This window comes from Eptesicus fuscus, chromosome 2 (assembly GCF_027574615.1).
Source record: "Eptesicus fuscus isolate TK198812 chromosome 2, DD_ASM_mEF_20220401, whole genome shotgun sequence".
NCBI lineage: Eukaryota > Metazoa > Chordata > Mammalia > Chiroptera > Vespertilionidae > Eptesicus > Eptesicus fuscus.
In genome coordinates, this window is record NC_072474.1 from 21,534,350 (window position 1) to 21,560,363 (window position 26,014).

At 41.0% G+C, this 26,014-nt stretch overlaps 1 non-coding gene across 1 annotated transcript; it reads right to left on the bottom strand.

Annotated features, from left to right (window-relative positions):
- Window positions 1-17,028: 17,028 nt before the first annotated feature.
- Window positions 17,029-17,135, bottom strand: LOC114234226 (U6 spliceosomal RNA). Its single transcript, XR_003620415.1, has one exon. It is a non-coding gene; the product is annotated as a U6 spliceosomal RNA (small nuclear RNA).
- Window positions 17,136-26,014: the final 8,879 nt, after the last annotated feature.

Sequence of the window (26,014 nt, forward strand, 5' to 3'; positions counted from 1 at the left end):
GTGTGTGTGTGTGTGTGTGTGTGTGTGTGTGTGTGTGTGTAAGCAGTTGGGTTCCAGTTTCTTTGGGCACTGATAGTCAGTTGTGATAGAATCATCTGTTCTTTGTTCTATTTTTCATTTTCATGTTCACAACACGAAGTGTTGAAGAACCAGTTTTCACTTGAACAGTGATAACAACTAAAAAATAAAAACAGAGTAATTAAAAATTAGAGACTGGAACCCATATAGCTCCCCCTTTGTTCTTCTTTGAAAAAAATCAGAATCCCTGATAGTCCTGTCACTCTGTCCTGAAGGCCAGAGACTCCAGCCAAATGGCTTCAAGAGAGGAAGGGAGGCGAAGAAAGGTGGCTCCTTTCCAGAAAAAGTCTTGGTCTTCCTTCTCCAAACTGTCAACATTCACACCCAAGCTTATCTCAGTTGACAGAAAATTGGAGGAGAAATATTTTCAAATGTTTTGGGGCCCTAAGGCCAGAAAGCAGATGGACTGCTCCATTCCAAAAGAGCTGAAACTTTGAGTGATGAATTATCTTTGTCGAATGTAAAACAGGGCATGATGCTGTCATCTGTCTATTTATCCTCACTCATTATCTGCTATGCCTATTTTCCTCTTCTTTAATATAAAGGAGGAAGTGACTAGGAAGACGCAGAGTTCTGATTAGGGAGAATGGTAGCTAAGTGCTTAAATAGGCATTGCATATGCCCCAGAGTTGCTGGGAAGAATTTTTGTAACTCTGATGATAAAGATTAATTAAGCTGATTTTGTGTTTATATTAAACCCACATTGTGAGGTGAAACTTTTAAGGAAGTGCTAAACTTTAACCAGGCCACAAGGTTGTTTAACCAGCTTCTTCATTCGCTAATTTAAATGAACAGAGAAAAAAAAAATCAACATTTTCTCTGTTTGTTCAGTGCAAATTTGTCTGCCAGGTAAAGGGTCTCCATAGATCTATGATGAAGGGGATGCTCTCTTGTTTGCTATAATTTTCCCATTGCTTTGTAGTCTGTTATGTGGATGGAGATATGTGAGAACAAGAGAAAGAGAGAAAACACCAAATGTAATACATGTGTTATTTAATGCCTCTTAGGCTCTTTAAAATGAAGGACATAGCTTTTTAATGCAGAGGTTTAGGAAAAAAAAATTGATAAGAGTTTGTCTAAGTCCTACCCCAAATTTATCACATTACAACAAATCAATTTACTATATGATCCTGAAATATAGATGGTCTCCTGTTAATGTTATGGCCATTACATGTTGGTATTACTTTAAGGCAGAGTTTCTCAATTTTGGCAGTATGGAAATAGTGGGCTGTATAATTTTTTGTTGTTGTTGTGAGGGGCTGTCCTGTGAATTATTGGATATTTAGCAGGATCCCTGGCCTCTAACACTACATGGAACTGAAATCACCGCCCTTCTCTCCCCGTGCCTCAGGATGTGACCCTATTCAGAGATAGAGCTTTTAAAGTGATAATTAAGGTAAGACAGGGTTATTTGGCTTGGCTCTAATCCAGTGTTACTAGTGTCCTTATAAGAAGAGGTTAGGACACAAAGAACACAGAGGGATGGTCATGTGGGAACATAGAGAGAAGCCGGCCATCTGCAAGCCAAGGAGAGAGGCCTCAGAAAAAACCAAACCTGCTAACACCTTGATCTTGGGCTTCCAGCCTCCAGAATTGTGAGAAAATACATTTCTGTGTTTAATCCTCCATTAAATAGAATTGATGCAATTAATTTATTTTAATTTTTTATTAAGTATGATTTACACACAGTAAAATCTCACCCTTTGACAAACACATATGGTTGTATAATCAATACAGCCAAAGAAGAGCTTCATTATCCTTCAGATCCCTTTGTAGTCAATCCTCTCCCAGCCTCTGGAAATCACCTATTTTACATTTTCCTGAGTGTCATGTATATTTAATTATATAGTACATAGTCTTTGAATCTGGCTTCTTTCAATTAGCATTTTAGGCTTATCCATGTTTTCACAGGGCTCAGCAGTGATAAAAAGGTTACTGCTGAGTGGTATCACAGTGTATGTATGTACCACAGTTTGTTTACCCATTCAGCAAGTGAAGGACATTTGAGATGGTTCTTGTTTTCCACATGATGAATAAAGCTTCTATAAATATTTGTGTGCAGGCTTTTGTGTGAACATAAGTATTTGTTGTATTATTTTAAAATGTGAAATACAGTTAGATGCATTAATAGAGAGATTAACTTTTTGACGAATCTATAATAGCTTAGTTAGGAAAATGAGAAACAGATAAACACCCACCTTGCGGAGCAGGGAGATGAAATAACCTAAGTAACTCAGCCTTTATTTTTTTAGTGGACAATTGAGCCTGCAAGCATTTATTTTGGCAAAACATATTTTTGGAAGTAGACTCCTAAGTCAAAGCAAAGGGCAGTGTTTGGTCAAGTGAAGGGAGGTCTTAGCAAGATGTCTTGTGTAAAGAAGGCAACTCCAGCCCAACCGACGTGGCTCAGCAGTTGAGTGTCTACCAGGAGGTCATGGTTCGATTTCCGGTTAGAGCTTATGCCCAGGTTGTGGGCTTGATCCTCAGTGTGAGACATGCAGGAGGCAGCCCATCAATGATTTTCTCTCCCTATTGATGTTTCTCTCTCTCTCTCTCTCTCCCTTTCTCTCTTATATATATATAAATATATATATATTTAAAAGAAGGCAACCCCATGGGGTTTGGTAAAATACATCTTCTACCTATCCTCATCACTGCCTGATGAGGGTATGAGGTCAGCTTAAGTAATGCTTCCCATCTGTCAGTATCTCTCACTATGTAACTCAGGAGAGTTAGAAGCCAATTGGTTTTGAAGAGCTGTAAGTGTGAACCCCAAGAACACAGGTGTGAAATTAGCCAGTTGGTTAATGGTGTTATAAAAGGTGGTATGGTGGCCACGTTTCTGTCCAGTTGGACCCACTGTGAAATCTGCTGGGCTTGTACAGTCATGATTCAGATGCCCAGAGCATGAAAACTCACTGAAAAGTTCCCTTACCCAGTAACAGCATAGAACAAAGATTCTTTAAGATTTCCTTCCACTTTCTTCTCAGATTTCCGCGTGGCCTTTTTCAGCTTCTTTTCATAGATCAGTGCCTATGTAGGCCCTTGTGAGTTATTGAAAGCAGAAGAAAACATTACCCACAGCAATACTTTGAAGACCAAAGACAGAGAAAAGGCTACTTCAGATTGATGTAGATTGGGGGTTAGTCTTTTTAATTTTTTTTTTTTTTTACCTCAGCTGCTACAATGTATAGATTTGAGAAACTGTCCTGGGTTGGGTTCAGTCCTTTGTGAGAGTTACCCATTTACTACGCACCAACACCATAACGGTACTTCCCTTTTAGTGAGTGTTTTGTTCCTAAGAAAATGTGTTTGCTATTAATTGAATCTTGTGTCCTTAAGTTGCTTTATCAACTGGCCTGCAATTAGCTTTCTTTGCCTTACCTTCAGGCTTTTGTTTGTTCCTTCTGTTTGCCTCTAAGGAAGCTGAAATGGATGCAGGTTCTCTTGCCACGCCAGGATCCCTTTGAACATCTGTCCAGTCATCTGATCATCCATTTCCTCCTCCCACTCACAAAGTCCCACAGAGACAAAACTTGCCCAATTTTGCACATATGGTTGATGTTCACAGCTTGAATGTGTCCAACCTATTTAAGTTTGATTTTCATTTTAATGAAAGCTCATAGTTTTGCCCAGAGATGAAAGCAAGGTGTTAGAAATCCCCAGATTTCCAGATTGTCAGATCACTTACACATTAGTTCAACCACGGCTGCTCCATTTTTAGAAGAGAAGTAGGCAGTAATGAGCACAATTCAAACCTATTCACCTTAAAATTTTAGGGGTCCAAAATGTACTGTAGGTGTCTGGTTTCAAATGTTCCTTTGAACTTTTAAAATTCTGTTTTAGTGGACTGTGTGGTACCAAATAGTTTCTAAAAACAATCAGAAAAGTAGTTTATGAAAGCATCCAATAAGGGAAAAAGCAAATGCACTTTTAGCATGTAGCACCCCCAATTGGATAAAAGATTTAGGGCAGAATTCTTCAACTAGGATGCTGACCTATTTTGCACACTCTCTCTCTGGCCACTGTAATTGTGTCTGTTTTTGTTTGTTTGTTTTGTTTTGTTTTTTGTTTGTTTGTTTTGGCTCCCCCTGGCTTGTTATGGCAATATTTGGAGGGGAATTTAACTAGCAATTGCAAAAAGATGAAAGGATTTTGACAATGATTGAACTCATACATTTTGTATCTCCAGAGCCTATCTAGCAACATTTCTGGTCCATGAAAGTTTTCCACTAAATTTATTTGAAACAGAATCAACTTATGGGATGAGAATAATCATTCACAATACCGTGGACTGAAGTACAATTATGCTGTGAACCAGACATAATATGTTCTGATATGAACTTCTTACTTCTTAATTTTTTTCTCAGTAAAAATTTGCTGGCATCCTCAGCCAAACAGGGCTAGGGAATTCTCTTATTTCATCTTATATGATTCATGTACTGTTGATTCTGTTTGGAGAGTCCTACTCCAGATTCTTTTATGTCATTCTATTTTGAAATTGACTGATACACATGTGCAGAGATAGAAAAATAACTATTGTTAAGCTTTTAAAAAATTTCAGTCTGACCTTCTAAAAAAACCCAAAACCCTCTAAATACACCATAAATGCAGAGTTGTACCAGTTGCTTTCCAAGTGGTTCGTTCTCCAACCAGCATTCTGCAAAAGCAGCCTGGCTGTAATTTATCACCCAAGCCATGGAGTTGTCCCTGATGTGCTGGTACTGCAGCTCTTCTGCTTGTCAGTATCTCTTGCTCAAAGGCATCTTTGAGCAATGATGGGAACTGAGTTCTTAGTTTTCTTCTTTTGTTGGGAAGAGTAACTTGAACTTTAAGATCAAGCTGAAAACATTCTCTGTGGTACAGGAAGTCACTTTACAACACTTCCCATGTGACACTACACCCTCCTCTCTGAGTAAGAACACTCACTGCTGTCCCTCAGGCCACACCTACTCTAAGTGAGCAGCATCACATCCCCAGAAAATGACTGTTTTCTTCTCTAAAGGTACGAGAATCCCAACAGAGAAAATAGGATGGTGTGGGGAGGTGGCATTTGTAGTTGATTCTCCCTCCCACCCTGACCGCATGTCTGTCTATCTATCTATCTATCTATCTATCTATCTATCTATCTATCTATCTATCTATCTATCCATCCATCCATCCATCCATCTATCTATCTATCTATCTATCTATCTATCTATCCATCCATCTATCTATCTATCTGGCTAATATGCAAAGTGTCCCCTCAGGAGTTCCATCAGAGACCTGGAGTTCTATCACTTGCTATGATGTGCGATGACCACCAGGGGGCAGCAAGGAATGAAGGAAGGCCCCGGCATGCAGCTAGCAGCCGGGGAAGGAAAGCCCTGATTGGCCCTGATCACTGACCAGGCCTAGGGACCCTACCTGTTCACGAATTTCATGCACTGGGCCTCTAGTGTTTTAATAATACCAACTACAGAAATTAAAATGTAATGCAAAGCTTCTAGGCTGATAGAAAAAGATACAATAAGGATTTCCTTCTTTTCTCTCTTCTCTTCTTCTCTTCTTCCCTTCTTCCCTTCCCTTCCCTTCCCTTCCCTTCCCTTCCCTTCCCTTCCCCTCCCTTCCCTTCCCTTCCCTTCCCTTCCCTTCCCTTCCCTTCCCTTCCCTTCCCTTCCCTTCCCTTCCCTTCCCTTCCCTTCCCTTCCTCCCCTCCCCCTCCCCTCCCTTCCCCTCCCCTCCTCTTCTCTCTCTCTCTCTCTCTCTCTTTCTCTCTCTCTCTCTCTCTTTAAGGGAACACATTCCTTCTCTGTATTCCTTTTTGTGGATGGATAGTCTGATTGGTTGGTGTACAATTTCGATCCTAACCGAATCCTCAGGGCTCTCATTCTCCGCAGAGCAATGTTTCAAGCGTGTCTGTGCTTTCCTGTTCAGTGTGTTCCCTTTCCACCCACACCACACAGGCAGCTGGGAAAATCCCAACACGCTTCTCCTTTCCCCTTATTCCCAGGGACCCGCACAGGCCCCACGCCCTTAGGCAGCTGTGAAAGCCCAGGCAGGCGAGGAGTCGGTGGCTCCTCTCAGGGGAGCTGTGTCCAAAGCCAGTGGGTGGGAAGCAAGAAACACACACCCACTTTTAATCGGAAGACCTTAAACCAACAGTTCAACCTTTAGCTTCCTAAGTAGGGCATCTGTGAGAGGTGGTGACAGAATTTATGAAGGGAAATATGAGGGGAAAGTCAGAATTCTTGTTCCTGGGGAAAGGAACTCCCTTTACTGAGGAAGGAGGGCGATTCCCTGCTGTTGTGAAGCTGTTAGATCTTTCGGGCGTGGCCGGGGAATTACAAGCTGAGTGTTTTGATGAGAGGAAGGGAACACATGGAACTCAAGAGTTTAGTGCCCTTTCAGTATTTTTTTCAAATAATTTATTTGATTTTGAGCAACTTCCTGTAAGATTCCATTTTCCCAGAAGTATAACGAGGGTACTGCTTATTAGAAAGACAAACTGTTTCCTTTGTTAGAGAAGTTGGAAATACTATATCATATGGCTTTTTAGACATTTTTAAATGGCTGATCTCTGCTTTTTGTTTGTTTGTTTATTTATTTATTTTTTACTGGTTTTACTCCACGTTGGCCATGGTCTCCATGGCATTGCACCGTCTCTCAGAGCCACCCTGCCTTCCCGCTCACACTGCCCTCCTCTGTGCCGGTCTTCCCTGCAGGAATTTGGACTGAGTTTAAGGACTTTGACGCATATCAATCATACACTCCTCTTTCCTTCCCTCAGTAAGGTGAGAGTGTTAGCAAATAGGCACTCATTCCTGACATTTCCTTTTAAATACTGATGGTCTGAGCACACAAGTTAACCTGAGCTATTCCCAGGGCTCCTTGAATTTGAGTTATGGTAGCTGACACTGTGCTCACATATCTCGCACCATTAGTGGTGCGGGAGGGAGAAAGCTGTATTCCCTTCTCTCGGGCCACTCGTTCCTGGGAATGAAATCAGGGTGAGAAAAAGAATCACACAGAAGTGTATTTCTCTGGCTCCGCCCCCCTGTCCGTGCCCTGCTTAAATTCCTCCCGAGAAGTTGTAGGTCTTCTAGATGTCTTCTAGACGTTTCATCTGTGCTCTGAACACAGTTCTTGCCCCGTGCGCAGTGGCTTGCCCCCTCCCGGAGGGACTTGCCTGTTACTCCCGCTGGTGTTGCTGGCCGTGGACCCTGCAGGGCCAGCTCCTCCTGCCACGAGGCTGCATGGCCACTGTCAGGGAGCGCTGTCTGCTCTGGGGAGCGAGGGCTCTCCTTCCTGACTGACTGTGGGACCAGTGCTGTTGGCTTTCAACCCTCAGTGCCATGGACCCTTTACGTTTTATTCCCGGGTTTTATACTGTTGCCCATAAATCCCTGGGTGAGGGGCTAGCAGGCTGACTACATAACAGAACTTCCACTGTGCCTGCCGTGGTTCTTCTTTTCAATGCCAGGGCACCCTTCTGTTACCAAAGATACATAAGGTGTGCCCCCAAAATGTATCCACACTGGAACAGCTGATAGCTGCAGATTCTACTACATTTTGAAATGAAATGTATTTTATTAAACACTGCCTTCATAAGGTGTATATATTTTGGGGACACCCTATCTATGTCTTAACTCTCTCCCTCTATGATTCTCTCTTCTCCCCACTAACCCCAGGAAATTCTTTCATTCATCTTGTAAATGATCTTCTTAAAGGCCTGTCCCACAAATTTTCTAGTTATTCCTGAATCCTAAGGTGAACATAATTTAGGCTAATCCGGAAATTTTACCACGGAAGCTTCATCCAAGTTATTACATTAGTGCCACCCCTCTTTCTAATATACTAGTCCGGGGTTCGCCTCTGTGTCTGTGACTTTGTCCAGGGTTCTCCCACCTGAACTCTGCCTGCATGGCCATGGGGCTGAGTGCTCAGGCCTGTAGGAAGATGCATGGAGATTTCTGCCTGGGCCGCACCTGGGAGTCAGCTGGGAGTTTCCAGCATGTACTTGGGATGGGCTAGGCAAGGAGATACTTCTGAGCTGGGTAATGCTTTGGTGAGAAAGAAAAAATGGATAGCATCGAAAGAAAGGGGTCCTTTAACAGAGAACAGAGCAGTTATCAGCAAGGTGAATGCTGGGGGATACGCGCAAGGTTCTAGGGCTGCTGTAACAAGGCACCACACGCTCCCTCTGAAGACTCCGGGAAGGATCTGTGCCAGGCCTCCCTCGAAGCTTCTGGTAGTTTCTTGGCTAGACTTGCCTTCTCATCGCATCCACCTGTGTGCATGTCTTTTGTAAGCACAACAATTATTTCGGATTAGGGGCCCATCCTACTTCATTACGACCTTATCTTGACAAATTACATCTGCCATGACTCTATTTTCAGAAAGGTCACCTCTGAGGGACTGAAGGTTAGGACTTCAACATGCGATTTTGGGGGGACATGATTCCACCTCTAATAGTCTCCTTCCTGCTGTGGGCCTGGATGTGGAGCCAGTTTAAACTGGAAGTAAGACCAAGATGCAGCTCCTGCCATTGCTGGGATGAAAGTACCATTTTCTCTGTTTGTTTATGTAGACGTGGACTAAGATGTGCTTTTCAGACATCCGGAATTTCTGACATTTTTCTCCCAGACAAATACGGTTCCTGAACAGAAGATAGGTCTTTCAGATATATTTGTTGTGGGACTAAGGGAGTGTCTAAAGGAAGCCACCCAGCAATGGGAGCTGAAAATAAGAGAACCACACACAAACGATAAAAAGAAAAGAGTTTGACTTCTTACCAGCATTTATGAACCAAGTTGCGTTGGGACAGACACTTTTATTTCAGAGCTGCCAAGTATGAGAAGGATTTTGTGCTTGGATCAGCACCGATTTTGGCCATAATTACAGTTTAGAACACAGGGTGTTATGGAGCTATGTGTTCTACTTCTTGAAAGGAACAAATCTCCCAGGCACAATTATTTATTTTAAGTCACTTTTAGGAGCAGACTTGAAATTGAGCAAGCCCTTCTGGGGTTGACTGTGTGCAGGCAAGGGCTCAGGAGGCATTTACAGACTTAATTTTCAACTTGCTCCAATCAACAAGGGGAAAAGCCCATTTCTAAAGGTGGTTTTGAGAATACTTTTTAAAAATTCCACTCTATGTCTACTAATGAACAAATCTATGTGTTCATAGTTGGGGCTTATACCTTCGTGCTGTGCCCTGTAGCTTAGGGACAGAATTTGGTGAGGGAGAGAGGCTGTGCAGGGACTTCCCATTCTGTATGTGGCTGCAGCACTCAGTGCCACGTGCTCCCTTCTCCCCGCTCTATTTCCTGGGCTTCACGTGTTAAACATTGTCATTGTGGGGTATAGAGACTAAACTTCTGCTTAATGGGAGGTATGCATGTGGAACTTTCCTTGACATTACCTTGGTTCATCTAATTAAATCCCTTTCCTGTTAATTAGATCGCCAGTGAACAGAGGTTGTAACTTTACTTGTGGCCTTGCCAGTAGATTTATAATGAAAGACAATGGGTTCTTGTCTGATGAGAAATGTATGACATGCTATTATCTCCTGCTTTTCTTTGTTATACAATGAAAAGTGTCATTTGAGAATTGTATATCGGATATTTCTACTACTTATTTATAGCACCGTGGAAAATCTGAATGCTTATTTATGTGGGGTTTTACTAATGTTAAATTCCTCTTTAACCTAAGGCAGGAAGATGGCACCATGAAAGGCATACTATAGAAAACTTTATTCAGAGATGTGAAATATATATATAGGAAGGAGGTGAGGAGATAAACAGACATTGTTGTTTCTCCATTCCCTCCATCCTGACCTACAATTTATCAGGAAGCCTTGTGTTTTCTACCTCCAAAATGTGTCTGAAATCCACTGCCTTCTCTCCAACTACTACCCCCAGGCTCAGCCACCATCAGCTCTCACCAGGGCTACTGTGTTAGTCCAGCCTATGGCTCTATAGTTTCACTCTGCATCCTTCTAACCTCATCTCACCTGGACACCAGGGGAATCCAAAAGCATGAATCTGTTAAGATCCTGCATTACGTGCTTATCTTCTCCCACACCCTCCCATCTCCAACTCAACACACTCTAGGCAAACTGCTCTCCTTCTGCGGTCTTCAAATAGCCGAGGACCTCTCTGGTTTAGGGCCTTCCCACACACTGCTCCTCCTGCCTGGAGCCCTAGACTCCCGCCACCGCTCCCAGCCAGCACACGAGTGGTCATTTTTTACTTACCTCTTTCTGTCTCTTTCCTCCACTAGGAACGCATCGTGTCCATTTTCTTTATCAGCACGTACTCTGCTCTTAGCACACACCTGACAAATAGCAAACCCTAAATATTTGTTGAATGGATAAATAAATGAGAAATGTAGAAAGAAATAAAAAAAAGAAAAATGAGAATAAATGGGTCTTCCCCCTACCTCATAATTTTAAAGTTGGGAAAAGCTTTTGAATTTAAAAATAATCATACAGAATACTAACCGTGAATGGTTATTATATAGAACTACCTAATTGGATCATCACCGCTAATTTGTCTAGAAATTTCATACTGAGTATTGTGTGTTTTGAATATAACTTTTTTTGTAGGTGGATTTATGCCACAGTGAAAATTCTTGCCTTTTTATTGAGAAAAAGAAAGAGAACTTGGGAAGTTATTATTCTAGGTAAATGCCCAGTGTTTTTTATATGTCTAATAAGATAACCAAGTCTCTATTACTCTTCCTGGCTTTCAAGACTTGGTCTACTCTTTCCCATATTGTTAAGTGAATTTTACTTTTTGTGGTAGTCCAACTGTGCACCCTTAATGACATTTATTTATTCAATTATATATTTTTGAATACCTACTATTTTCTAGCATTCTCTGGAGTTTGACACTAATTTCCATATTATTTTCTTTGTTTATGATACTTTTCCAGACTGAAAAATCACTTATTATTTTTTCCCACTCACTCTTCAAAATCTAGCGCTATCCTACTTTCTTCAGAAAGCCACTCCTATTTTAACTTGACAGTGATTCTTTCATATTTAAAATTTATTTTGCATTTATAGTTTTTTCTGCCATACATAGTTTAAAAATATCTGCATATAGTGAGCACCCTCCCAAGGCAGACCACATTATTTGGGGCTGGATTATATCTCCTACCTCTCCTGTATACATCTTCCTACCAAACAGAGTTCCAGGCACATAGTAGATACACATTACTTATCACTATATTTATTAACTGATATAATTGCTGCTATGTCTACATGGGAACCGTAGCAAGTAAGCCCCCTGTACCCATAGGGCATATACTCAACCATCTCAAGGACTTGGGAGTTGAACCCAATGGGTGGGCTTATTGCCGTGGTTGTGAACAAGCAGAAGACAATATATTATCCATAAATGCCTGAGTCAAAAGGGTTGGTCAGTAATGAAAGCAGACACAAAAGGAAGTTCCGCCCAGATCAGTGCTGTGACATCCAAATCCCATCCAGGGAGATTTCCATGCAATAAATGAATATTGTGGACCCACTGGCAGACCTATGCCCATGGCTGGTGAGAGGGCTGGAAGCGCCTTTCATTGGGAGATTCATTTTAAGACCACTCCTTCCTGTGTTCTGCTTCCATACTATCCACAAAACCCTCCAGTAACTTCCCATATGTTGCCTCTCGTCATAAAATAATAAGCAGGCACTCAGTCTCCATGAACTTGATTAAGGCAGATTTGCCTTGGAGGGGTGACAGAGATACTTTTGATGGACTCAGTAAAATTGGGTTTCTTAACCTGCAAGCCTGAGACCAGACCATGGGGCTCATGAATTCATCACGGTAAATGTAGCCTTGTGGGAATTTTCTGTGCAGCCAGCCATAACATTATCTCTCTGCACAGTAATTTTAACCTGCATCTTGCTATTTTTTATTTGACTAGAGGAAAGAGCACTCACTACTTTGCACCATCGGCCTTTCTCTGGGCTGGTAGCAGTGACTGAGTCCTAATCTGGACTCTTGAACAGGAGAGAGAGGGGAGGGGGCAAAGTCTCTTCCTTGTGCAAGTGTCTCCTGCTCTTTCTTCTTTTAGGTCAGGTTTTCCTGAGCTGCCAAATCCCCATTAAGAGGGGTGAAGGGGTGGACAAACTAACTCTCAACCCATGATTCATTTAGAATTCTCTAGAATTCCCAAAAATCAATTCACAGTCATGTAAGTTTCTGATACCTGTCCTTGAAATTCAGAAATAATTTTTTAAATTACTTAGACTAATTTCCTATGACAAAGTCAATAGCACACATATCAGGAAAGTAGAGTGGCTTTAATGGATGAATCACAGTCAAGATTATAAAAAATGATTCTGCTACTTCTTGTTTGCAGAATAATTCTTTGCACCTCTATTGCTGCCACCAAGAAAAAAAAAATCTGGTGCAGTGAGTATAGACTCAGCATATTCAAATAACAGCTCTCCCACACACAAAAAAATAAAGAATTTAAGAACTACTATGCTGTTTTGGAAGAAAATTAAAGTGAGATTGATAGCAATTTGTCTCTTTAATTTCATAAGGAATTTTTGGGAGAATTTTTACCATCACATATGCTGTATAAATTTCTTATCCATGTAAAGAAGAAATCTTAAATTATCAATATTACTTTGCCTTACTGAATTCAAAAATTAGATTCCACAACCCTGCATAAAAGCAAAAAAGAATTATTGCCTTATTAAATAAGTGGTGAGGAAATGTGTGAAGAATAAGGGTACCTCAATGCCAGCTCATCTCTGGGGACTGAAATACAGAAATATCAGTGATTCTGAAGCATTTACTCTATCAACACATGGACCTAGGTCTCTGTGAGTTGGTAACATGGTTGAGAAACAATTGTCCTCTCCTATTGTATAGCATTATTACCAGGCATTACCAATAATCTCTAGGAGTATTAGAGGATACTAAATTTCTTAGATCAAAGTTAATTTCAATATACTTGAAGTTTTAAAAAAATATCCTATATAATAAAACCCCGATATGCAAATGGACCAAACAGCAGAACAACCAGTCGCTATGATGCCCACTGACGACTAGAGGGCAAACGCTCAATGCAGGAGCTGCCCCCTGGTGGTCAGTGTGCAGCTCAGCCAGAAGCCGGGCTCACACAGCTGCGGTGGCAGGAGCCTCTCCCGCTTCCGCTGAAGGCCTGCGGTAAGGAGCGAGGGATCCTGGACTGCAAGAGGGCGCAGGCCAGGCTGAGGGACCCCCCGCCCCCCCCCCCCAGTGCATGAAATTTTGTGCACCGGGCCTCTAGTTTAAGGTATAAATAGAGAAAGGTGTAAGCGACTCCTGCCACCAGAGTACACATCATCATAGATAGGCAGCACATGCTTTGATTTGCAGTGTTGGCCATCTTATGCCATGTTTGTTTATATGTTATTTCATGTCAACATAAAAATAAATATGAAAAATAAATAATCATTTTTAGAGCAAATAATATACATTCAAGTATACTTAAACTATCTTTGAGTAGCACCTGTGACAAAGTAGAGTGAGTATTTGCAAAGTCAAGCCAAGTGTGAGAGTTTCTGATGATCATGGGGTTTCAAGGGCAGGCACATATGGTGAGGCATGAAGCAACTTTCCAGATGTAAGTGATTTGGATTTCTCCAATAATTAAAATAGCCATGTTAAGATCAGATCTTCATTGACGCTAGTCTCTAAGGAGATCTGATTCCAACATGGGATATGGCAGCTTGTGTTCCAGAGTCTTGGAAGGAGTGTCAATCAGTGTACATGTTTGGGAGGGAGCCACACAATTTATTAGGATTCCTATCTGTAGTGTTGTAAGTATAAATGAGAGAATTCAGTGACTAGAGAGAGGATTAGGGTCAAAGTCAAGTTCACTGGAGTTTGGGATAAGGTCCCCTAAGAATTTAGGCAGAAAACCTTGTCAGATGGACTTAAACAAAGAGCAAATGTTACCTGATGGTTAACAGCAATGGGAAGGCAGATGACCTGGGCTGACCCCAGCCTCCTGGATCCTGTATTTATTAGCAATGGGAGAAGTTTCAGATATACCAGCTGGTAGATCAAAACCTTCTGATCTCTGACCCACTTTGGTCAAGATCAATTGGATGACTAAATGGGTTAAACTAGCACATGGGCCAGAGAAGTCAAGAATAAATATTGATATAACAGATTTTTTGTTCTGATCAAGAAATCAAATATCAAAGTGAAAACATCTGACACCAAAGAAAGTACATATGTTAAAACAAGTGAACACAAAGTTGATGTGCTTCTTTGAGCTCTAGTCTTGTCTCCGCAGAATTTGTCTTCACAAGGGCAGACTGGGCATCATGTTCTGAAGTGTTCAAGGTCTATACAAAACAAAGAGAATGACCTAAGTCTCTGTATTTAATGCTTTCACTGTAACAGAGATCAACAAATATGGGCTTTCTGTGAAACATTTTCCTCCAAACAGGAAAACCCAGCTTGATACTAACCTCAATCAATTGCCTTGGCTCTGAATAAAACTGTGGGTATACAACCTATATACTGTCTGTTATCATCCTAACCTTTGAAACTCAAACCTGTTTCCAACCCACAAGTCTTAAGGCATCTAGCGTCCTTGACAATTTTCTGAGTTTCTTTCCTTTTTTTCTTTTGTGGGAGAGGGAAGAAGTTGTTGTATATGGTCTCTACTAGCTCTGAGCTGTATTTCATTGAAGCAGTTCAGTCTCTGAATGATCTTGCCATATTTTGCATTGTCTTTTTTTCTGCCCTTATGCATATACTGTTCTTGTTTGTCTCTCCAAAATAGAGCAAACACAGACTGTAAAATGCAGCACAATTCTAATGATGTTTTATAGCAGCAGGAGTGATTAATTACTTTACATCGCTGTGCTAGACAGTTGAAGATAGAATATTAACTCTCATCTTAGAAGTCTTCATGCATTTTGTTACTGAGAATTTCTCCCTGGCCAGTTTCTCCAGCTCCCAACCTTTCACCACGTTCCTCAGTCCCCATCTCTCTTCTCCCTGATTTTCTTCACTCCTCTCTTGCACCTCCAAATTTCTGTTATCTTTTTATTCAGAGTAAATTAGCTTTTCTGTGTTTTACTGGTTCATCCTAGGCTAGTACTTTCCAAGTTGTGATTGTGACCTATTGTGGGTTGAGAACTCCATTGCATAAGTTGAAGCAAGCATTTTAAGAAAATGAGATAAATCAAGTGAAAAATATCCAAGTGCATTGTACATGGTAAAGTGGAATTTTGCTGTCGATTCCATCATGTTAGGAAACATGTTTAACTTCACTGCTGGACCTTCTTCCCACACACAAGTGTTCTATCGAGGTGTTTTCCTCAACAAATGACATTTCTCTACTATGTAGGTTCTCAAAACTCCAATCTACTACTCATGGGAAATTGTGTTCCACCGTTGCGGCTACTGAAAAGGACATGGCACCAGAGGCTTTGAAAGCTGTTACCAATGGGTCATTTCCAAAATCTTTGCATGGCAGATGCAAAGCCTCCTGATGACACCTTTGTGTGAAACAACTTTTATTTACATGTATGTTGAGCTTCGTCAAGGAAAAATTCCAGACTGATTCATCAATATTTATGCTACTTCTCTGTTACTAAGTTACAGTCTTAAGAGGGAGTGAGGAGTGTGGTCAAGGAAATGAATGGAAATGACCAACTTTCCAAATTCAAGGATTTCTCATCTAGGAGAAATTGGTGTATTAACCAAGCTGTACTTGCCATGCCAGGGTGCTGAGAAGAAGTGGGTGTGTGGTTGCATTGGGGTGGCAATGTGGGTGATGGGCAATTAGGGTAAAGAACTCCAGTTTGATAAGAAACAAAAGCTAAGAGATAGATTTATTTATTTTTTGCAATTTTTTCCTTTTTTTGATTATAGACCAAGAACTTCCATTTAAATTGACATTTTTGGAATGACAGTTCTGTCTGTAATTAATTTTACTATTTCATTATTCCTAAAATTAAAAAAAAATATATTTCCCAATAAAACTGTAACCTTCCTTCAGCAAATTCACACTCAAAAAATGTCAGAAAAACTCATAAAATACACACAGGTGTCATGATAAAAAAGTCTTCACTTTTGACAATAAATAATAAAAAAAAAAATCTGCTGTTCCTTGCTGAGTGAGATTACCTGCTTCATTGCCCAGACACTGCAGAGCAAGGAAGCAGACACTCGGACTCACGATGCTTTAAAATGTTTATATGTCCCAATTTAGTGTCTGATACCGGAGAGATCCCGTTCTCTGTTCCTCTCCAGCTTGGGGGAGGGGGTACTTAGTTGTAGCAGTAGTAAGTTACTACAGGTGGCACTCTCTTGGAAGATTATTTCTAAACTATAAGGTACTTAGAACTACTATAAGGCATACTGATATACTGATAACAGTACCGCATGCATATTAAAATCCATGATGCTAATGCAAGCTAAGAAAACAAGAACTTTGACCAAGATGGATCATAAAGCTTCTGAACCTGTCCCATTCATTATATGTCTGTAGTTATTTTCAGTTCACTGACCAAAAATCTTTATGAAAGTTTGATTACAGTTACTGCCTGTAACCAACTCCATTAATAATAAATGCTATTTTAATACATAACAATAGAGGTCTCTATGTTAAACAGATGATAGGGAATTTCCAGTGTCAGCATCAGCGACAAAACTATTTTTTAATTCCTGGCATGTAAGGCAGCATTTATTCCTTTTCATTTTTCATGAAAGAGTTCATATGTCATTTTTTCCCCTTTGGGGAAATGACTATTGTTACTGGAGCACACTTTGTCATTTTATGAGGCTAAAGGAGTAAATTGTGCATTATCTTCACTCCACTGAATTTTATTGGTTTCCATTCTGATTAAAAGGTAGAAGTGCATGCTTATCAAATGGAATTCTCATAAATTGCTGGGGGTTGGTACAACCACTTTGGAAACAGTTTGCTAGTTTGTTCTTTTTTTTTTTTAATATGAAACGCTTCATGAATTTGTGTGCCATCCTTGCACAGGGGCCATGCTAATCTGCTCTGTATCGTTCCAATTTTAGTACATGTGCTGCCGAAGCGAGCACAGTTTGCTAGTTTCTTATGAAGTTAAATAAACATCTAACAGATCACCTATCAATTCTATTCCTAGGTATTCCAAGAGAAATGAAAATATATATGTAGAAAAATATATTAACAAAAACATTATTTTCTGCTTTTTTTTTTTTTTTAAGTCAGGGGGACTGAACAAGCTACATGTTGTGTTGAGGGTGCTTAAATCTATCCTTTCTGTCTCATGTCAGGCTTGTGTGAGAACCAGGATATAGAATGTTAGATCCTCAAATAGGGGTCAAGTGGGGAACTAGGGAAGAGAAGAGCTGCAGAGTTTGGGTGCCAGGCCTGGTAATATTCTTAGCACTGGGGTACCCCAAAGGGCATATAGGATTTGTCCCACAATCTGATGGTACAGCTGGGGCCGTACTGGCCATGGCACACAAGAAGGTGGTTTATGTTCTATTATTTAGTCAGTTTTTCCTTATCTTGCTGTGTGCTCCTTTGCCCATATAACTGGTATTTATTGCATTGCTTATTGCCAGAAGGTGTGGTGGTAGCCCAGACTTCTAAGAGAATTTGCAGCTATGTTCTAGTCCTGGTAGTGAGTATAAAATTTTTATTAAAATATGTGGATAGTTTGAAATTGCTTTACAAACAGAAGATTAAGAGCTTTTTTTGGCTTTCTACTAGTAAGCTTTGGCCAATACTCATGTAATTGTATTCCTGCTTGAGAGAGAGAAAAAAGGTTAGGTACATCCTATGGTAGGAGAAATGATGTGAGCAAAGGTGAAATCTGGGTGAATCTGCTTTATTTTTAATAGCCCCAAACCAAACCAGAAACAGCCTAAATGTCCACTAACAGATGAAAAATGCTAAGCATGGAGTAGGCAGAAAATTAGATTTAAACAGGATTGGAGTTTTGTTGAGGAAGTAAAATGGAGGGAAAGAGGAGCAAAGTCGTTGAGGATGTATACAAGGATTGTGATAAGGAACTAAAGACGCTAGGCTGGATAATAAGGATGAGGTCGTGAGCAGACTGGGATGCAGTGACAAGGCAGAAGTGTCCATAGATTATATAAACTGTTGGAATTGAAGCTGGAGATTTAGAAGGAACAAAGTAGAAAAAATGTGGGGTCAGAAAGTGAGATGCTTCAAGTTAAAGTATTGGAAGACTTGGGTTATTGGGAATGACAAATCTAGGGTATGAATAAATATATCAATAAGGTTGAAGAATTCATAAGATAAAAGGGGTTCTGGGAGTTGGGAGGCCAGGGAACTGAAGAATCACCTACATAGATGTTAAAATCATCAAGCGTTATGACGGCATTGAAGACAGTAGCAATGAACCAGGAGCTAAATCTTTAAAGAACGAGTGGTATAACCAAAGTTGACAGATGACTGTAACAAGGTGAGCAGATATGCTTCCTGGTGTCTTTGCTGCTTCTTGAGGCCTTTGTTCTTTCCAGTCCCTCTGCCTGGAATACTAGCCTCTTCTGATATTGGAATTGCTTTTTCCTTCACCTCATTCAGGTCTTTGCTGATATTTCATGTTTCTCAATAAGATCATTCCTGACCATCCTCTGGAATGACCATCCTCTGGAAAAACAACCTCCTTATTCATCTTAAAATGTTATTTTCCCTATTTCTGCTTTATTTTTCTCAATAGGAACTAACATCTAGCATACTATATATTTCAATTACTTTATTTTGGTATGTTTTCCCTTTACTAGACTCCAGACAGAAGTACTCTCTTACTCTAGTTTTAATGCTAAATCTCTAATGCCCAGGACAGTGTCTGCTACATGGTGCATGCTTCAGAAATATTTGTTGATGCTCTGATGACATGACCTTCAAAGTTTGGGGGCTTTAGTGAGGATAGATGGATAAAAGTCTGGAAGCAGCAATGATGAGCAAGGAGGACACCCACCCACCTCCAAGCTGAGGTCCTATAGATGTGGAAGAAATAGGAGTGTCCACCAAAGAGGGCTTCAAGGAGCATTGGGCGTTAGTTCACATTGGGCCAGGTTTCAGACCAAAGGTTGAAAAGGATGTTCCAAGAAGAGCTGAGGATTTAGTTGGCTTTTCTGTGAGTTGCAGAGGGCTTGGGGCAAGGTTTTGGAGATGGAGAGGGGTGGCAGCTGGGGTGATGTAATTGCGTGGAAAGAAGTGAGCATCTGTGCCAGTTATGGCAACCAGATAGGGCTCTTCCTGATGATCTTTTAGAAAATGGTGGTGGCAAGGCTCTGAGGATTTTGGGTTAGGTGATACATCAGTGTTCCTAGGATCACACAGGTTTCTGAAACTCTCCACAAGTGTGAATCACCTTATAAGAAAGAAATGGAGAACATGTATGCCCAACATCTAACACATGTGATAGATGTCGAATAAATATTTGTTGGCCGAATGAATGGACGAAACAGTGCTGAAATTAAATAGGAGAAAAAAACAAAGTGCTTCTTTAACTCTTAAGGAGGCACTCATGTGAAAGAGCACTACGTAAATCCAAAGCGGAAAAGCCAAAGAAATGTAGACACAGCCTGTGCCCTTGAATAACCTGCAGTTCAGATTTTAACGCAAATTGTGCTCACTGTCACAGAACTCTGCATATTTTAGGGAAGTACAAGAAAGAGGCATTATATAAATGCCCTTCCAGCTTTAACATGACAGACGAATGTATTTAACTCATTGAGTCAGAGATACAGTATACTTCATATGCAAAAGCACAGGAGACAATTAATTGTCATGTGGATGATAATCAAAGATGACCTCAATATTATTCTTGTCTATGCCAATAAATTGTATGAAATCCTGAGAGCTTTATCTCCTCCCCATGGCTCAGTTCTTTCTTAAAATCAGGGCTGAGAATTTCTGAGTTATTAGATGACAAGTATAAAAGATTGTCAAAGACAATTTTGGTTGGCCTATAGAATGAGACGGAGTTTGCTTCAGAGAGAGAGGGCATGAGCAAAGGTACAGTAGTTGGGTTCCTGATATTTCTGGGGAGTTAGTGTGGACTCGGTGAGGCCTGTGCACAGAAGCAAGACATGTTTGGATGCCCATCGAACAGTAAAGACCCATCTTCCAGCCCTTAATGACTTGTGTTGGAATTAATCAATTTACTTGTCCGTGTTATGGTGATGGTAGCATGAAGAAATCATTTGCAACTGTGTTTCCAAGTTGCTAAATTGTTTAAAAAATCAGTTTTAAAGGCTCAGAGTGGAAGAAGCAAAAGCTCTTGAAAAATTCAAATCTGGAGAATAATTTGCCTACTGTTTCAAAGTTATATTAGCCACTTTGGTGGCATATATAAAGTAAGTAGGTCACTCACCTCTCCTTGAAACTCATTATTATTTCAGACTTTATTCGTTTTTTTTTTTGTGTGTGTGTATGTATTGCCATTACCAGTTCGGAGGAAATTTTTACAATGGCAGGTATTGTTAAGAACCTTCAAAGTGTCAGCCATTGCCTCTATGGCAGTAGTTCTCAAAGTGTGTTCTAGGGACTTCCTGGGGGTGGGGGGAGTGCCAGACCCTCTCAGAGGAACCATGAGGCCAAAACTATTTTCATAGTTAGACTAAGATACTGACTTTTTTTGCACTTTCTTTCAAGAGTGAATAGCAGTAGAGTTGTCTAGAGACTACATGTCACATTAAAAATGTTATTTACATTAACATGTAATGATTCATTATTATAATTTTAAAAGTAAGTAAATAAAAATATTTCAAAATTCTCCATTTTAATTTTCAATATTAGAAATATTAATAAGTAACCCTTATAAACAAAAGCACTTCAGAGGTTGCCAATAATGTTTATTTATTTATTTATCACATGCAAGTACTTCTCTGTTTTTTTAATTATTTATTTATTTTTATTGAGGTAACATTGATTAATAGCAACATTATTTACACCAGCCAAGATGTGGATACAGCCCTAGTATCTATCAATAGATAAATGAATAAGAATGATGTAATATATATATATGTGTGTGTGTGTGTGTGTGTGTGTGTACACACATAAAATCTTGCCCTTTGTGACTACATGGATCAATCTTGAGATTATTATGCTAAGGTGAAATGATTTTTAAAAGTGTAAAGGACTTCTGAGATTAAAAAAACAAAACATTGGGAACTGCTGTTCTATGTTATCTGGAACCATCCACAACTATGGGACTCAGCCTTTCTCTATCTGAAAAGTCATACCTCAAAGCTCTTAGGTGCTACAGATGTTAAATGAGGAAACATGAAGCTGAAAGCCAGTCCTAGGACTAGAAGGCACACAGCACTGCTCCTTCTGGCTCACCTGGGCTTCTGGCTATTGGTGTACCTGATCCCACCAGGGCCCTGTTGCTGTTCCCTATCTATATATAGATTGAACTTTGCTTCTGCAGCAGAAATCAAAACTTAGCTTGCCTGAGTCCTTCTGATTTTTTTTTCCTACTGTACTTTCTTTAAGCTTTGGGAAAATAAAATATCTCAGGGAATAATTGAAGCCTATTCAGTCAATTAAGGTTTATCTTCTTTTAATTTCCAGTTCCCTCAGGACTCTGGTTACAGTAATTGTCTTTTGAAAGATCTCCCAGTGTTTATGTTTTGCTATCTTTTTTCTGGCAAACTGTTGTATACACAATCTCATGATTTTTCTATGATTTAAAAAAAGTAAGAGTGGGGAGTGATTTTGTGACATCTGTTTTAAATTTATTTTTCTTTAGTTTGTATTATGTTTAGAGGTTTCTTATCTATCTTTTAAGGAAATCATAACTGTTTGGCATTAAGTAGGCTGGTTAACTCTTTATACACAAAATTTGTTTTTATATATACAAACTGTTCTCTATAGCAGTGGTTCTCAACCTTTCTAATGCCACGACCCTTTAATACAGTTCCTCATGTTGTGGTGACCCCCAACCATAAAATTTTTTTCGTTGCTACTTCATAACTGTAATTTTGCTACTTTATGAATCGTAATGTAAATATCTGTGTTTTCCAATGGTCTTAGGCGACCATGCTAGCGGTTCTCAACCTGTGGGTCATGACCCACAGGTTGAGAACCGCTGCTGTAGAGCCTAAGACCATCGGAAAACACAGATATTTACATTACAATTCATTAACAGTAGCAAAATTACAGTTATGAAGTAGCAACAAAAATAATTTTATGGTTGGGGGTCACCACAACATGAGGAACTGTATTAAAGGGTCGCGGCATTAGAAAGGTTGAGAACCACTGCTCTATAGGTTGTAAATTTTAGTTTTTATGATTTCTCCTTTTATTTTTTTCTTTGCCCATGTGTTGATAGCCTTGTCTTTTTATAACTTCAAGAAAGTGAGGTAAAAAACTAAAAGAGATATCAGCAAGGACTGGCTACCAACTGCTAACACTCCTGTCAGGAATGTGGATACCCTGCCTCTTCCAGCCCAATTTTGGATTTTACACAATTACATTTCTGACTGGACCTTGACAATTTGAAGGATTCACAACATTATCATCATGTCATTAACATATTTCAGCTGCCAGTGGTCATTGGATCCCTGAACATGTTATATTTTTATATTCTTTTTTTTTGCATGAGACCAGCTGAAGTTTGCTTGTTCCTATTATTACTAAATATGAAGTATTCATCCTTCAATAGTTGTGTCTAAGTCACACAAGCAAGAAAGCATTTCCCCACCAAAAGTACTGATTTCAAAATTCCATTCACATTAAAGTGAGCTTACTGGAGAGAAGAGTTGATTTCAATCTCTCTCCTTGTTAGAAAAACTCATATTTCTGAATAATCTAGATATCACAAATACTTAAACAGGAAAGTCAGAAGATAGTCATTTAGGTGGCCTTATTGTTAAACCTAATCTATAAAGCAAAAGAAAATTGCCAAAAGACATGAAAATCACAGTGACTATTTAACTACCATATACAAGAAATATAAGATATGTATGAAGTTGACATGTTTTAAAAGGAGAGAGCACTTTACTATTGTTTCAGTTTTTAAAAAACAACAACACAGCATGGATCTGGCTTTCTGATTCTTTCTCCTAAACTGATGTTCAATCCCTGTTGTTAAGAGAAATAATTACATGAGGCCACAGGATATGAGAATTCTCTGACCAGCTCAGATCTCCAAGTAAGCAATCTCATGTTGGTAATTTAATAATCTCTATCTGCCACATTATTGCTCATTTACAAGGCAGGATATCTTAGGATATTATTTGATGAAAAATGAATGCTATTCTTTCTTAAGGGAGCAGCACAATATAGAAACTATTGCAATTGGGTATCCAGTGAGGAGACCAGTGGAACATTTTCATGCTAGTGTGAATAGCTGCTGCTTTGGTTCTTCATTACATGATTCTGGTCTTAATGGCTTCACAAGTTCCAGTTGAAGTAGATAGAGGGAGGGCCTTTGACTGTGGGGTCTGTTGAGTTTATCCTAGGAAGTAGAAATAGATGTTCTCTCTCTAACATCTGTAGCCCTCAGTGAATTCATTCATAAAAAGCATTGGGGTGGAGGGAACTAGATATTCCCTTTTAATCCTAAAAGTCTTTCATTTTTTATCATTTTCATAATGGGTGATTATAAACACCACTCCATCTGTGCTTATGCATAATCTACACTAATAAAAGAGAAACATGCATATTGACCGTCCCTCTGCTACACCCACCAGCCAATCAGGAGTGAGTATGCAAATTAACCCAACAAAGATGGTGGCGGCCACAGAGCTGGAGTGAGCAGGAGGCTTGGGTTGCCCCCGGGCAATGGAGGAAGCCAAGCTTCCCGCACGCCCTGGCCGCCTCTGAAGGAGTGGCTGGGGGCCTGGGTCACCAGGGGCAACTAGGCTTCCAGCCCGCCCTGGCCTCTGCTCAAGGAGTGGCTGGGAAAAAAAAAAAAAAAGAAGGGGCTGGAAGCCCAGGCCTCCGCTCAAGGAGTGGCTGGGGCCCTGGGGAACATGGACAGCCTGAAAATGGCCCTCACTCAGCCCCTTACCCAGGTTGGCCACACCCTCATGGGGTGAGGGTCCCCGCTGGGGGCATGGCCAGCCTGAAAACAACCCTCAGCCCCTCACCCAGGCTGGCCAGGCACCCCAGCAGGACCCCCCACTCTGAAGGGGTGTGGCCAACCTGAAAACGGCCCTCAGTCCCTCACCCAGGCTGGCCACGCCCCCCCAGAGGGGACCCTTACCCCATGGGGGCATGGCAGGCCTGCAAACCACCACAGGCCCCTCGCCCAGGCTGCCCCATGCCCCAAGGGAACTCCCACCCTGATCTGGGACACCCTTCAGGGAAAACCAGCCAGCCCCCACCTGTGCACCAGGCCTCTATCTATACTAATAAAAGGGTAATATGCTAATTAGACTGGGAGACCTTCCAGGAGACCTCCCGGAGATTCTTCTGGACAAAGCCATGGTGGCAGGGGCCAAGGTAGAGGTGGTTAGAGGCCAAGAGGGGAGGGCAGTTGTAGGTGATCAGGCCAGGATGGGATGGCAGTTGTGGGTGATCAGGCCAGTGTGTGTGTGGGGGGCATTGGGGGTGATCAGGCTGGAAGGGGGGGGCAGTTGGGGGTAAGCAGACCAGCAGGGGGGCCAGTTGGGGGCAAGCAGGCCATCACTGGGGGTCAATTGGGGGTGATCAGGACAGTGGGGGGGCAGTTTGGAGTGAGCAGGCCAGCAGGGGGGCAGTTGGGGGTGAGCAGGCCAGTGGGGAGGGAAGGTGGAGGCGAGCAGGCTGGCAGGGGGGGAAGTTGGAGGTGAGCACACTGGGCATAGGGGGCAGTTGGGGGTGATCAGACTGGCAGGGGGGAATTTGGGGGCAAGCAGGCTGGCAGGCAGAGTGTTTAGGGGCAATCAGGCAGGCAGGCAGGTGAGTGTTTAGGAGCCAGCAGTCCCAGATTGCGAGAGGGATGTCCGACTGCTGGTTTAGGCCCAATCCCTGTAAACCGGCAGTAGGACATCCTTCAAGGGGTCTCAGATTGGAAAGGGTGCAGGCCGGGCTGAGGGACAGAACTGCGCCCCCCCTCATGCACGAATTTCATGCACTGGGCCACTAGTGTATTTTATAAAGAGACTGTCTTATCTCCTGACTTTTTTAATGTAGTGAAAACATCAACATTGTCCCTTTCTGCTGCCTTTAGCGAGACCTGGTGACAGGTGACACACGTTCTAGGTGACACGTGTCTGTGAACTTAGATGCAAATAACCATGTTTTCTACATGAAATTTCTCAAGTTAATTTGATTATGTGGCCTATGGAATATAAAGTGAAGTTTCTCTTTCTCCAATTAACTACACAAATTGGACTAAACGAACAGCTATGACTTTCAAGAATATATATTTCAGATCATGGTAGAAACAGCAGTTGCAGGTATGAGAAAGGGAACAGGAAATCCTTAATATGCATTCTATCTTAATTTTATGTCTGGGTCAAATTTTCAGTTAAGAAAAAATTTTTCTGAGGTAACGGATCCTCCTTTTTTACTGTTTATCCACGTGATTCTACATCTGAAAAATGTTTCCCTGTCAATTTCAGGAGCTGAACTTCCAGTCTCTTTGAACCCGAGCTTCAACGTCTTGATTTAAAGTGATGAAATCCCTTTTGTGGATAAAGGATCTATCTTGTGCACATGGAAAAATGTTTCATTCTGGTATGGCATGAGGCTGCCACTGTGGTTTTTCACTGGATGGTTGCGACCATAATACCTTCACAAGTTTCAGCTGAACTAGGTGGAGGGCAGGGCTATTGACTATGGGGTCTGCTGAGTTTATCCTAAAGAACAGGCCTACAGGCTCCCTCAAATGAATAGCGGGAGAGGTAGTGGGCTTTGGGCTTCTACAGAGAAAGAAGGCCATCAGAAGGAGCCATATTGTAAAAGGGAAGAGAGTCTGTGTTATTGGGGGAGGGAGGGGAGCCTCATTTAAACAATAAAGTGC